Here is a 13,665-nt window from a genome sequence, read left to right as displayed (position 1 = left end):
TTCAGGAGGGGGCCCTGGAGTGGGACCTGCTATTTGGTCTCCCTTTATAAAACACATTAAAAAGAGACCTAAAACTGGTACAGAAGCAACAGATGCAGAAAGGCATCTATTACTTCTGAAGTTCCTCATGCAATAACGTGAAGTCCTTGCATAAGAGAGCAGAAAGCTGGCAAGCTGCACACCAGTCCATGCACAGCCCTGCTCTTTGCTACAAGCTAGTCCTGGAAAGAGCAGTCTGGTTTTCTAAGTTTTGCAGCTTCAGCCTCTAGCTCTGCGCACCACATTTTCTGCCCTGGCCAATTAAAACAGCATTTCCATTACGCCTTACAAACTCACCGCTCAAAGTCTTTGAGAGTCCGCAGGGCCTGAGAAATGAACATTCGTAAGAAAAACAGTGGGAGAAGTATAAGGTGGTTTTTGGAAAACAAACTACAAATCTTCAGAGTACTCTGGGTCATCAGGCAGCCTTGTGATGAGACAGCAGGATCCTGCCAACCCCTTCTTGACTGGCAGAGCTTCTAATACCCCAAAAACATAGCAGAAAAATGCACAAAATTATTAATAATAAAAGTCCATGTATTTAATATGGTTAAAGACCCTAAAAATGGAACTGAGCATTTTATGTTTTTTTTTTTTTTTTTTTAATTTTATTTTATTTTATTTTTTTTTCTGTCTAGTCTGTGTTGGTTCAGCCAGTGAACCAGAAAACCCATTATTCATATCGCTGAAACGAGTTGTATCAGCGTTTGAGAATTAAATGCAATTAAATACGTGTATGCAGCCTAACAGCAAGGTGATTTTATGCAAGTTGTCTTGATACGTGTTAAGAGTTGCTGTTGGTGAGCTTGTCACCGAGTTACATTATTTCCCCTGAGAGCAAAACAAATCAACATTTCCCCACTCGGCGTTTCTGAAGACAACGTTTCAGTAACAGCTGAACAGCAGGGTCTGAAAGTGAACTTGATTACAGACAGAAAGGATATTAAAGCTGAAGGAAAATCCAGAGACCAAAGGAGCTCAAGGGAAGGAGGAGAAGGAAGAAATTATTATTATTATTATTATTTGTATTACTTGGGTTTTAATGCTACGGTATAGACTTTCTCATGCAGGTCACAGATTTAACACAACTGCACCAGAGCTCTCCCAAATTACCTTCCCTGAAGTAATTTAATAAAAACAGACTGTAAGATGATGAAGAAATTATATTAAAAAAAAAAAAAAAAAAAAAAAGTGAAAGGGTTTCAGCAATAAGGGGAATGACCTCTAAACATGTCAGATTTCCTTTTCTGGAGGAAAATCACAAGAAAAACATTACTTCACACTCTCAGGCTGGGATACGTGGTGATATAGGGAAAACCAAGACATTCTACTGCTGCTTTTCTTTCATTATGTGCACTTCTGTGCGAGGTCAACATCTTAAGATTTTTGCACAATGCTCTGAGAGCTCTTTCGCTGTTTCTTTCCTCTGTCAGTCTGCAGCTTTCCTCTCCCAACAGTTGCCAGCTCTGCCAACTGAAGGACAAGTTCTCAGCAGCGAAAGGTGCTTTTTTCTTTGGAAGAAAAAAAAAAAAAAAAAAGAAAGTGTTGTAATTGTACTCATCACCTGCAGGAAGATACGTTGCAGCTCCTATTTGGTTTTCAAGGATACAAAGAAATGCCTGGTTTGCTCATCTGGGTTTAGGAGAAAGCATTGAGCTGGTTTTCTGCAGAGGATTGAAAAGCTGTAAAGGTCCCCTCCCCACAAGCGACTTTTCTCCTCCTGGGTCAGGACAGCAGCATATTGCTGCCTGCTCCCCGTGAGCAGGATTTTACAGGATGGTAAATGCTGGAGGTGAACCAAGAGGCGTTTGGACTATGCTTTAACTACTGGTTAGCCCTGAACAGGTCAGGCAGTCGGACTCGATGATCTCTAAAGGTCCCCTTCCAAGTGAACAATCCTGTCCCATGCTAAAAAAAAAAAAAAAAAATACAGCCTGGCTGGCATGAGTGTGCTCCAGCCACAGCAGCTCCATCACATTTCATCTGTGGAGATTTTGCTATAGCTGAGCTGCAGCCAGTAAAACCAACATTGAATTTCTATTCTCCGAGTTCAAAATGGATTTATTTTCTTCCTGCAGGCAGGTGGAGAAACATCACCACCAGAACAGTTTCTCTTCACATCAAAGCGCGCTGATCGACCTGCAGCAGCCTGCACAATGCAGCAAATGCTTGCACAAAAACAAGCATTCCTTTTCTTTATTATTATTTTTAAAATTATTTTCTAAACAGAGCTTTACAGTACAAATCAGAAAACACAGAATGATGGACAACTAATGTCCTCAACATGTACTTATATATATATATATATAAGTAGTAGTTTGGGAGCTGTCTCAAATCAGGTAGCCCTTGTTTTTGTCTCCCCAGTGCCACACGTACAGTAGTATTACATGTGGGTGGGTGTCTTGAATCCTCCCCGTTTCTGCTTACAGCCAGGTCACCTCCCGATGAGCCCAGCGCAGATTTTGAGACAGAATCACAGAATAGTCTAGGTTGGAAGAGACCTTCAAGATCACCGAGTCCAACCTCTGACCTAACGCTAACAAATCTTCCACTAAACCATATCCCTAAGCTCTGCATCTAAATGTCTTTTAAAGACCTCCAGGGATGGTGACTCCACCACTTCCCTGGGCAGCCCGTTCCAATGTCTAACAACCCTTTCGGTAAAGAAGTTCTTCCTAACATCCAACCTAAAACTCCCCTGGCGCAACTTAAGCCCATTCCACCTCGTCCTGTCACCAGGCACGTGGGAGAACAGACCAACCCCCACCTCGCTACAGCCTCCCTTGAGGTACCTGTAGAGAGCGATAAGGTCACCCCTGAGCCTCCTCTTCTCCAGGCTGAACAAGCCCAGCTCCCTCAGCCGCTCCTCGTAGGACTTGTTCTCCAGGCCCCTCACCGGCTTCATTGCCCTTCTCTGGACTCGCTCGAGCACCTCCATGTCCTTCTTGTAGCGAGGGGCCCAAAACTGAACACAGTACTCGAGGTGCGGCCTCACCAGAGCCGAGTACAGGGGGACGATCACCTCCCTGGCCCTGCTGGCCACACTGTTTCTTATACAGGCCAGGATGCTGTGGGCCTTCTTGGCCACCTGAGCACACTGCTGGCTCATATTCAGCCGACTGTCCACTATCACTCCCAGGTCCTTCTCTGCCTGGCAGCTCTCCAACCACTCATCTCCCAGCCTGTAGCTCTGCTTGGGGTTATTGCGCCCCAGGTGCAGGACACGGCACTTGGCCTTGTTAAACTTCATGCAGTTGACCTCAGCCCATCGGTGCAGCCTCTCCAGATCCTCCTGCAGAGCCTTCCTACCCTCGAGCAGATCGACACACGCACCTAACTTGGTGTCATCTGCAAACTTACTGAGGGTGCACTCGATCCCCTCATCCAGATCATCAATGAAGATATTGAAGAGGACCGGTCCCAGCACCAAGCCCTGGGGGACTCCACTAGTGACCGGCCTCCAACTGGACTTGACTCCATTCACCACAACTCTCTGGGCCCAGCTATCCAGCCAGCTCTTAACCCAACGAAGTGTGTGCCAGTCCAAGCTATGAGCAGCCAGTTTCCTGAGGAGAATGCTGTGGGGAAGTGTGGAGACACTGCTTCTTAGTCTACAATGAGATACAAATCAGAAAAACTGATCTGGGGAAAAAAAAAATAAAAAAATCTGGATGTGCAAGAATATGTCCAAAATTTCTAGAGGAAAAGAGGAACAAAAGGAGTGGGTGCCAGTTAACGTGATCTCAGCTGTTATGTCCTCAGCTGTAGCTGGGTTAAGAATAAGAAAAAGATTGTGGTACTGTAGCAACCATCCCTATCTTGTTAACACAGTGCTGACTGTTTGTAAGAATGAAATTCGGTATTTACTAAAGGCAAGTGTGCTCAAAGGAAGAGTGAAACTGAAAACAAAAACAAAAAAAAAAAAAAAAACACCAACAAACAAACAAACACTTTGATTGTTTCCTCATAGACGGAAATGCCATTAATTTGTATCTTGAACATAGCATGGCACTGATGGGAAGTGGTTCGCCAAAGGTGTTGTGACTGTAGGACACAGGCTGCACCTCAAGCTTCTTCCCTGCTCTATGTGCTTGGTGTAGGTGTGCCCCACCTGGGAGCACACAGAGAGTGTTACCTGCCACTCCGTATTTCTGTCTGAAGTACTTTCAATATTTTAATGTTCCAGGACAATAGCAGGAAATAACCAGACATATCTCCAGACTTACGTTTTCAGATAATATAATAAATCATCCTGTTTAATTAAAGACCTCCCCCTCAAGCTCCCAGCATGGGGCTATTTGTAGGTGGTGGGGGAGGGACAAGCTCCTCTAGCAATCTTGTACATCTCTTATACTTTCCTCAAGATTTTCCCACAAGTATTCATCCTACCACATGTTGAAGTAGTCTATTTATGATCTCTTCTGGTAGTAGGGTCATATTAATTTATTGCAAAGAGGATAACAAATAGCCATAATGAATACAGCCAGATAGCATCTGCTGTACAGGAATCATGCCTGCAGTCACCATCTTCAGGCTGAAACCTAGAAACACAGAATGGTTTGGGTTGGAGGGGAACTTAAAGCCCATCTAATTCCACCCCCTTGCCATGGGCAGGGACACCTCCCACCAGACCAGGTTGCTCAAAGCCCCATCCAGCCTGGCCTTGAGCACTTCCAGGGATGGGGCATCCATACCTCATCTCCTCATCAGCTTCTGCAGCACTGATACATAAGGAGAAAATTGTGTTAGGTTGAGAGTAGGAGCAGCGGGAGGCAGCACGCACCTGCCTAAAGTAACGCTTACAGCAGGGTATCAGTGTTGGGAAGGCTCAAGGTGCAGAAAACCCACCCAGATCTCAACTGGCCATGTCAGGAGGCTGTGGTTCACTGCGGGGTGGCCCCAGGACCCCAGCTGGCCAACCCCTCAGCATGGCTTTGCCTTCCCAGGCTGGGCTCAGCTGGTACTTCACTAACTGCTGAACCAGCATGAAAACCGAGGAGGAAGATGCTGAAAGATGGTAGGAACAGGGCAGAAAGCCAAGCAGAAGGAAGCAATGCTGTCTTGCTTACCCTGGATGATAGCTCCTGCCCTCTGGGGCTTGACTTCCAGGAAGGTCAGCGTGACTTGCAGGTTTGGTGTGAATTCAGATAGAAAAATCTGTTAACACGATGAGTAAAAGTCACTGCTCTCCCTCATGCCGGAGGTCTCCACCACATTACTGATCTGGTCTTTCTCTTTAATTAGCCAGAGCTGAAAGGGGCAAAGCCCTGCCTTGTTCAGCTGCCAGCACAGAAAGAGTGCTAGGCGTACATCTCCAGGGAAGAATAGCTGCATCATTAGGATAAACTCAAAACTGAATCTTATTCATGTAATCAAAACATCTTTGATGACTCACTTCCCATCCTTGCTGTACAGTAGCCGGGATATAAATAGCTGTCTTTCAGATATAAAAGACTTGCAAACCATGCTCCCAGTAGTCTTCATAAGGACAGGACAACTCCAGCAGGGCTAATGGCTGCTGTCGTAGGATATAAAGGGAATATCAATCATAGGTCCTTTGTCATCAGGTACCTGGGATGGACACATTTTATACAGCAGGATTGACTGACTTGTCAGGATGCACAGGGATCAGCTACCTAGAAGGATCCTTTCATCCATGAGTGAGATATTTAGGGTGAGGAGAAGGAGAGAGGTTAACCACATAGTGACGTGTGAAGTCACCCAGGGACAAGTAGCATTAGAAATGGAGCTGGAGCTTTCCTTGGCCAAATACTAATTAGAAGGAATGAAGAAAAATAAATGTGTAGTGAAAAGTGTTTCTAAAATGGTGATGTAGACTGCGTAATCTTACTAAATGCATTGGATTAAAAAAAAACTGATTTGCTCCAAGCATGTGATAATGGAAAATTACCAGCAGCCTCAAATGGAGGTCAGGTGAGTTCTGGCTCATGCAAAGATTGACTCCACTGCAGCTGGGAATCTTTCATGAAGCATTTCCCACTACAGATGGCAAATGCAGGGCTAAGCAGAAGCTTCTGAAATGAACCCAGGTGTACCCCAAATACATCTGCAGCTATTACCTTGTCCTGTTGGCCAAGCTCATCATTAAATTTCTTGCTGCTAGGGGAGTTTTGGTTAAGCTGAATTGCAGCATCAGAATGCTGTTGTTTCTCTATGTATTGCATGGAGAAGCACGGGCTGTGCTGATGCTCCGGGCTACGTGTGGTTTGCCTTTGGTGTGGACATCCTCTTGTCTCCTACCAGCCGGGTCCCTTCCGACACCTCTCGGGTACTGCTCAGAGCCAGGACAGCACAAATGTCTGTGGGCACCGAGCAATTGCTTGCAACATGCCCAGCAAGCATTCATCAGCAAAAGATTAATGCAAAGGAGGAATTTGCAGAGAGATTAGTGAACTGATTTGGACACGAGACAAGGCAACTTCAGTCCCTCTTCAATGAATACATTTGTACATCAGCTAACAACTCTGCTACAGTTTCATACGTCATTAGGCTAATGCTCTGTTTAAATAGAGTTATCAATCATTTTGTGATTAAACCCCTTTGTGCCTGGCAACAAATAGATGGGAAATGAAAGCATTAGTAGGTTGTTCGAGGATTATAAAACGGTACTGCTAAAGCTCCCACTGCTTCTGCCAAAGGTGAAAAATCACAGAGGAACTAATTGGTAGTGCCAAAACAAGCCTCCAAAAATGCTGTGACTGAAATAGAAACAGCTAATTGAGTTGCCTTGGATATGTTCTGACACGCTTGAAACTTATCATATCTTTGGGTCATTTTTTCAGCTTTCCACTCCATAAGTTTTGAAACTTGTGTTTCTTCACCTAAAAAAAAAAAAAAAATGAAAGGAAAGAAGAAAGCTGAAAAAAAACACACCACACAAACTATAATTCGAGCAGCTTGTGCTTTAAAAAAGATGCTAACTACCACTAGACTCCTTATTTCTGAATTAAAAACACTATTCTTTCTCTGAAGTTATTAAATGTCTGAAGATTAAAATTCAGTTTTACATTTTACTGTTGGATGTCTTCTTTATTTTAGTAACCATTTGCAGGCAGACCCTGTAGTACTGCCCTGCCTAATTCTTCGTTGAAGTTTTAGACTTAGAGCATTAATAAAATTTTTCCATTCACAATTATATTGCTAAGTTTAACATCCTGACTTTGGTCATGGGTTTTTCAGGGAAACCACATTTTGTGCATCACATCCTGCTTGAAACACATTTTTTTAACTTTTCCCAGGAAGCATTTAAAAATGATGTTTATTAGTTCTGTCAACGGCAGCTGTTGAAGTATTAGAACTGTTCTTGTTCTTCATTTCCACAGCTGTAGCTCCTCGAGGAGAACAATGAAGGGTCAAAGGCAATGGCAGCCCATTCTCCTGCACCAAGGTCTAAGCATTTCCCCAGCCCTCCTCAACTAAAATACAAGAGCACAACCACGAGTGGCACAGAGCAGGTGGAGAGACAACAGTTCTTCACTTTCTCTTCCAATACAAGAACAAGGCACCTCTGAATGACACTAGTAAGAGCCTAAAAAGGAAAAAAAGAAAAAAAGTGGTTCTTCAAACAAGAGGGAGAAGATCTGGGGCCTCCAAGCACCTGGAAATCCCAAGGAGGTTAACGAACTGGAAAAACACTTCAAGCTATGAACTCCTTGACTGAAATAGGCTTGTAGAGATTTTTGGGACAAGCATCATGAATGATTGTCCTGTTCCTACTCTTGCCTGAATGCTGTGTTGCTAGAAGGGACTAGTGTGTAGGTCAGTCCTTCTCACTCAGCTCAAGCTCTTTTGCAGCACTCATACTCATGGAAATATTTTTCCCATTAGCAAGACAAGAGCATGAATGATTTTCACAGCGGAGATTAAGTTGGGCTCTCAAGCAGAGTTTTCATCATTGCATTGCTTTGGAGTTAGGCACCCAGTTCTTGGAGTGGAATCCAGCAGTTTGTACCAAAGGGAAAATTTGGACACCTCAGGATGTGATCCGTGAAAACAGAATACATTAAGGAGGACATTAATAGTATGAAAATGTTGAGTAGACAGGGAAGAGAAGATTCAGTAATGAGAATACTGTTAAAAAAAAAAAAAAGAGCAACCCTTCTGGACTGAATTTAACAGCAAGGGTGGCCGTTGCTTGCTCCAATGCCAAAGAAAAAAAGAGACTATTGCACTGTTATTCATAATATTTTTATATCTCAGTTTTCTATATATGAATTTTTCATTTTTTTCTTTAATAAGTACCAGTGCAGCAGAGAATATCTTGAAAGAGAGAGGGACTCTAAGGAGCAATGTAACATTGGGGAGAGGAATACGCTAACGAGTGATTTCTCCTCCTAAAAGGAGCAGCTGCTCTCTGAGGAGCGAGCTGGCTCTGGCGGGATGCATAGGATGCAGCAGGATTGCTGTCATGGGAGCTGGTGTGAAGCAGCACAGGGGGAGCATACACGGGAGGTGCCCCCAGACCCCAGCACAAGGTTGTGGCAAAGCAAGACGACTTCCTGCACTTGGGCTGGCTGCAGATCAGTTTGCCCTATCGGCCTCTACCTAATATAATCCAGCATAAACTTCTGCTATCAACATCACTCACCTTTTTTGCCCCCCTTCCAGAGCAAGCTCTGCTTCCCTCTGACCTGAGGCTGTAAACCACAGCAAAGCAAGCCTGGCAATCTTGAAAGTGAGCTTGTTTGCAGACAGTGGGGGCTGGGAACACCTTCATTTTTTCTGGTTTGGGATTGAAGCCAACAACTGTAGTTCTTCCTTCATCACAGATCAGACACGTAACCATTACTAAGCCAATTTAGTTGGAGAATAAATAGTGAAAAGAGATTAGTCACAAATCAACATTTCTACTCAATGCTACTTTAGGGCAGAATTAAGGTGGCTTGGGTGCTTGTTTTTGCCGTTGTCTTAACATCTTTGTGCTTCTCTTTAAAACGTTGGAAACTTAGATTTAGGTTGGAATTTAAATTGTGTGGTGTACATTTTCTTGGGGCTGGAAGGTCCCAGCAGTGTGCTTTACCCACAAACTCAATCCTAAATCCATCTTCCTGTTACTTTCTAGAACGACAGGTGAATAGATCGCATTAAAAATAGATGCTCAGACTGCGCGCTGCACACCATCGCATCCTAACAGAGGATCCTTAACTTTTAATGCAAATATGCACGATATCAAGTCGATACATCTTCCCATTCGTTTCAGTTTGGAGGGGGATATGGAGCTAGAATTGCCTTCTCAGCACTCAGCAGATGTGAGAGCATTTACGGGACCACGTGGGACACGGGCTGCTTTCACCTGCCAAGGAGCTGCTGCTCACTCTTGTCGTCTGGGATGACAAACAACTGCCACGTTGGCAGTGACTTCCCCCCCTCCATGCCAAGCTCAGTGCTGCTCCCAGCCAGCTCCTGGAGGATGCCGCGAGGACCACGGAAGCAATCCCATCGAGCAGCACCAGCGGTGAGCCGAGGCTGGTGCTGAAGCAGATGTGATCCATGGCCCTTTTTCTTGGAGACTCTTAAAGCTTCAATACAATTAGTTAAAAGCCCGTCTAATAACATCATCCTCCTGGTAGGGTGCTGTAGTGCAGCTTTTATGGAAGCTCAAGGTAAAACCTTGACTGGTAAGGGACTGATGGTGCAAACTAGCGCACAGCCTAGCACAGGCTGATGCTGTAGAAAAAAACTCCTCACCCTCCCCCAGTTCTGCCCGTACACTGCAGCTCACACCCCTCCTGCTCTCCCACGGCCAGGCTTCAGTGGTTCCCAAGACACAGAGTGACTTTAAAATGGGGATACAAATAGGGACACATGGTTACAGGCATGATTTTGAATTCACTTTACATGACATGAACAGGCATTAAATTCATAGCTCTGGAAACAAAAGACAGGTGTTCAGCTCGCTGACGCTCCTGCATCGCCACCTCTGCCAGTCACAGATTCATAACTCAATGCTGCTAAAAGTCTTGGATTATAATAATATGGAAGGCATTATACCACGTCTCTGTAGGAAATCCTTTCTTCTCTATAGACCTTCTTCATGCTCCTTCCCCACCCTGGGCACCTGCCTCGCTACAGTGAGGAGTTCTTCAGGCTAAGGGACCAAGATAGTTCCTTCAGAGCAAGACACCTCTCAAACCCACTTAGAAGTGGACCGAAACCTCCTAGGAGATCCCAGCATATACCCCACAGGGGTAGATGCCGTGGGACATGAAGTGAGGGGCTGTCCCCCAGCATGTTCCCCCAACACCAGCAGGGCGAGGTAGGAGGAACAGGAGCTGCAGATGTGTTCATAAGGTGCGTGGCTGTGCCAAGTCTGGCCATGGCCCATCTGAACTCAACAGTCTGAGAAGGAGGATAAGGGGTGCACAACTTTTTTGACAGAGTGAAGGGGCTCTTGATAGCACAGGGCACGGAGACTGGTATTTGTGCTACAAACGTGTGCGATGGCAGTGCTGATCCGATCAGAGGCTTTCTGACCCTCTGAAATTACAGCACTGCTTATGAGCTTAATAGAACAGAATTAAGGCAAAAAAAAAAAAAAAAAAAAAAAAAAAAAAAAAGAGCGCCACAAAGATGCTGCAGCAGCTCCAAATGCAGCTAGAGGAATCCCATGTAATAGGGGTAGACACTCACCTTGTTTTCGTGCACAGGAAACCTCAGAATCAGCACAACTGCTTTAGCAGAGCCAAAGACAATGTAAAGGGGAAAACGCAAAAGAAAATTTCTTCTAGTTTGCACTATAAAATCTCTAAAACAATTAGGCATGCTACAAAAGGCATTTAAAAATATTTAAAAAAAATACTACGCCCTCCAAAGCATTATAGAAAAAATACAGTGAAATTCACTGCCTAATGAGGTCATTGCTGGAGATACCTTACAACAGACAAAGCCAATTGCTTCACGCTCATTTTACCAAATTTAGAAGAGAAAGCCTTATGCTTTCAACTGTTAAAAGCCTAAAATTAGCTACGTGCCTAGCCTTTGACACTGTCCACGTTAGATTTTTTTGTTTTGTCCAACACCAAGGTTACACAAAGAAAGACACGCCAGCCACATTTAAAAACACCTGCAAATCAGTCACATCCAAACATCGTTTTATAAAAACATGTGAGGATCAGCTCAGTAATTGGGCAAATGAAAAGCTAACAGGCAGAGTAAGCAGCACAGGGGGCACCTGTGGCATTGCAGAAAGAACTGACCCCTTGGAGGGCTCAGTGCCCACACAGGGCTGTGAGCAGCATTTTGCCTGCTGAAGCCCTGAGCTCTTTGAGCTGCTGGTAGTGCTCGCCTAAGTCTGTAACAGGATTTCCCAGTTCCTTGCTCCCCCCTTTGACTTTTTTTTTCCCCTTTTTTTGTTTTCCCTTTTTTTTGTTTTCCCTCTGGATGCCAGCAGCCACACACAATGGGCAGATTTTTCAATTAACCCATATTTCCCCACCACACTTTTAGCCTATGGAGGCCAGGTGCCAGTTGTTTGCTGCCTTGTTCCTGCCTTCCCCTTCCTGCCTACAGTTTAACCCCTTTTTTCCCCTCATCTCTGCTGTCAGGGGTGTCACTTGGTCAGGTCCAGCCCTGATGCTGACAGCTGATAGAGGATCGCAGTGTGGTTAGTTCATGGTCTATCCGTGTCGAGTGTGAGAGGCATTAAACATACACACACCTCACATCTATGAATTTAGCAACAGCTAGTCAAATATCAACCCGACATTTATCTTCCCTTTGGAGCCCTCTGAATAGCATATTTATTGATAAAGTGAAGACATCTTGCTTTTCCTTATTAAAAACACAAATCACCAGCAGCCACCTTAGGCGGGCCTCTCTTGGGGTCTATTCAAGCAAGGCCAACAAAGACATTGTGACGATTTTTCTTCTAAACCCCTCACCCACCCATCACGTGCTGTGGAGCCACGGCTGGGTTTCAGCCCACAGCTGCCGTCCCCAACCGCTTGCTGAGAGCGCCTCCAGGGAGCGAGCACCAACCCTTTCCCTGGATCAGGGATTAACTTCGGCACAGGCTGGGGCCCAGCTCCACAGCAGTGTCGCTGCTGGAGGTATTCAGCCCCCTGTATATCAGCTTGATCCTGGCTGTCATGCAGCCGCTGTGCTGCTGTCATCGTGCTCCGTCACGGCTCACCCTGACACGGTGATCACGCCTGGGGCTTTGCCTCGTGCATTCGGCATCGAGCTACACCAGCAGACACAGCACTGTGCGCTGTGCCCATGCATTGCTCTGCGTTGGTGTCGTCAGGGAAGGGACACAACACGGATGGTTTTTGTGCCCCCACATCAGGGTGGGATCTTGAAGAGCACCTGGATCACATCACCTGTAGCTATCCACTGTCAAACAGACAGGGTGACATTAGCAGGAAAAGGGCAACAAGAAGCGGGGTTTCAGAAGGAAACCCTGTAAGAACCAAGGCTAGAAGGATGCGAGGATAAAGCTGGAAGTGCACCCCAAAGTGCACATTTTTAAGAAGGACAACAGATCCAACTTGGGATGAGAGACTTGCTGTTGCCAGACTGGTACCAAAACCCGTCAGTGTGATGGAGCAGCCGAAAGCTGCCTGCAGAAAGCAGCCTCCCCCTTCCAGCCTTGCAGAGAGCCCCCTCTGACACCAGCCACCACTTCCCCTGTACAACACATCTGTTGTATCCAGATTCGTCCTTCCCCACAAAATACAAGCCAGCAGAACGAGTCTCTGAAAAGCCATTCACCAGAAGCCATCAGCACCTGGTGTCCCAACCAGGGCCAGAACAGCTCCATCCCCAGCCAAAGCCATCCCAGGGGCTTTCTGAAGGGCTGGGAGGGAGGAGGAGGCCTTGCAGGGGAACAGCTTCAAATGCCAAAGAAGGACTTAAAAGTACATGAGGGTGTGCAATCTGACAGGACTGGGAAGGCGTTAAAGGAGGAGGCATCTCCGAGGCCAAAGATTTGCCAACAAAGTCAGAGAAACCTTAAAGCTGGGGCTTTAAGGACAGCAACCCAGCTCTAAAGGAGACACTAGAGAATGACAAGGGAAAAGCAACAGGCAGCGACGTGACATCTCTCCCATTTGGTATGGCTCTGTGCATCTGTCACCCATGCTTAGGAAGCCTCTGCAGTTCTGTCCCTGCCTGCTTCAGCTGCCCTGGGGCATCCTGAGATGCCACATCTCAGCTGCAGAGGCTCCTGGGGAGCTGCGATGGCTGGGGACATTTGGAAACAAGGACACAGCCTCCTGCCCCAGGTGAGGAGGTCTTCAGAGAGGCCCCCAAAGCACCTGTACCATGCCCAGAAGGCAGGATCTGCCCAGAACCACAGCACCTTCCTCAGGTCAAAACCACCCTTCATTTTTTTTATGAACGATGCAGGATGTTTGGGCATAGAGAAATTGGGTTCAAGTCAGCATTGTGCCCCAAAACTGAAGTGGGTCTGCATGTACAGGCAGATCCTTCCCTGAGACACAGCTCCCACACCAGGCTGAAGTGCTGGGATGCACACACATTTGGCAAGGGTGATCAAACCAAGCGAAAGAACATTTCATGGATTTCTTCAGTTGATCATTTAGTAACTGATGTCATAAACCTCCTCCCTGAGAGGAGCTTCATTTATGCCCATGCACACGAAGG

The sequence above is a fragment of the Oxyura jamaicensis genome, chromosome 3 (assembly GCF_011077185.1).
Source record: "Oxyura jamaicensis isolate SHBP4307 breed ruddy duck chromosome 3, BPBGC_Ojam_1.0, whole genome shotgun sequence".
Classification (NCBI taxonomy): Eukaryota; Metazoa; Chordata; class Aves; order Anseriformes; family Anatidae; genus Oxyura; species Oxyura jamaicensis.
Note: the sequence above shows the minus strand (reverse complement) of the source record.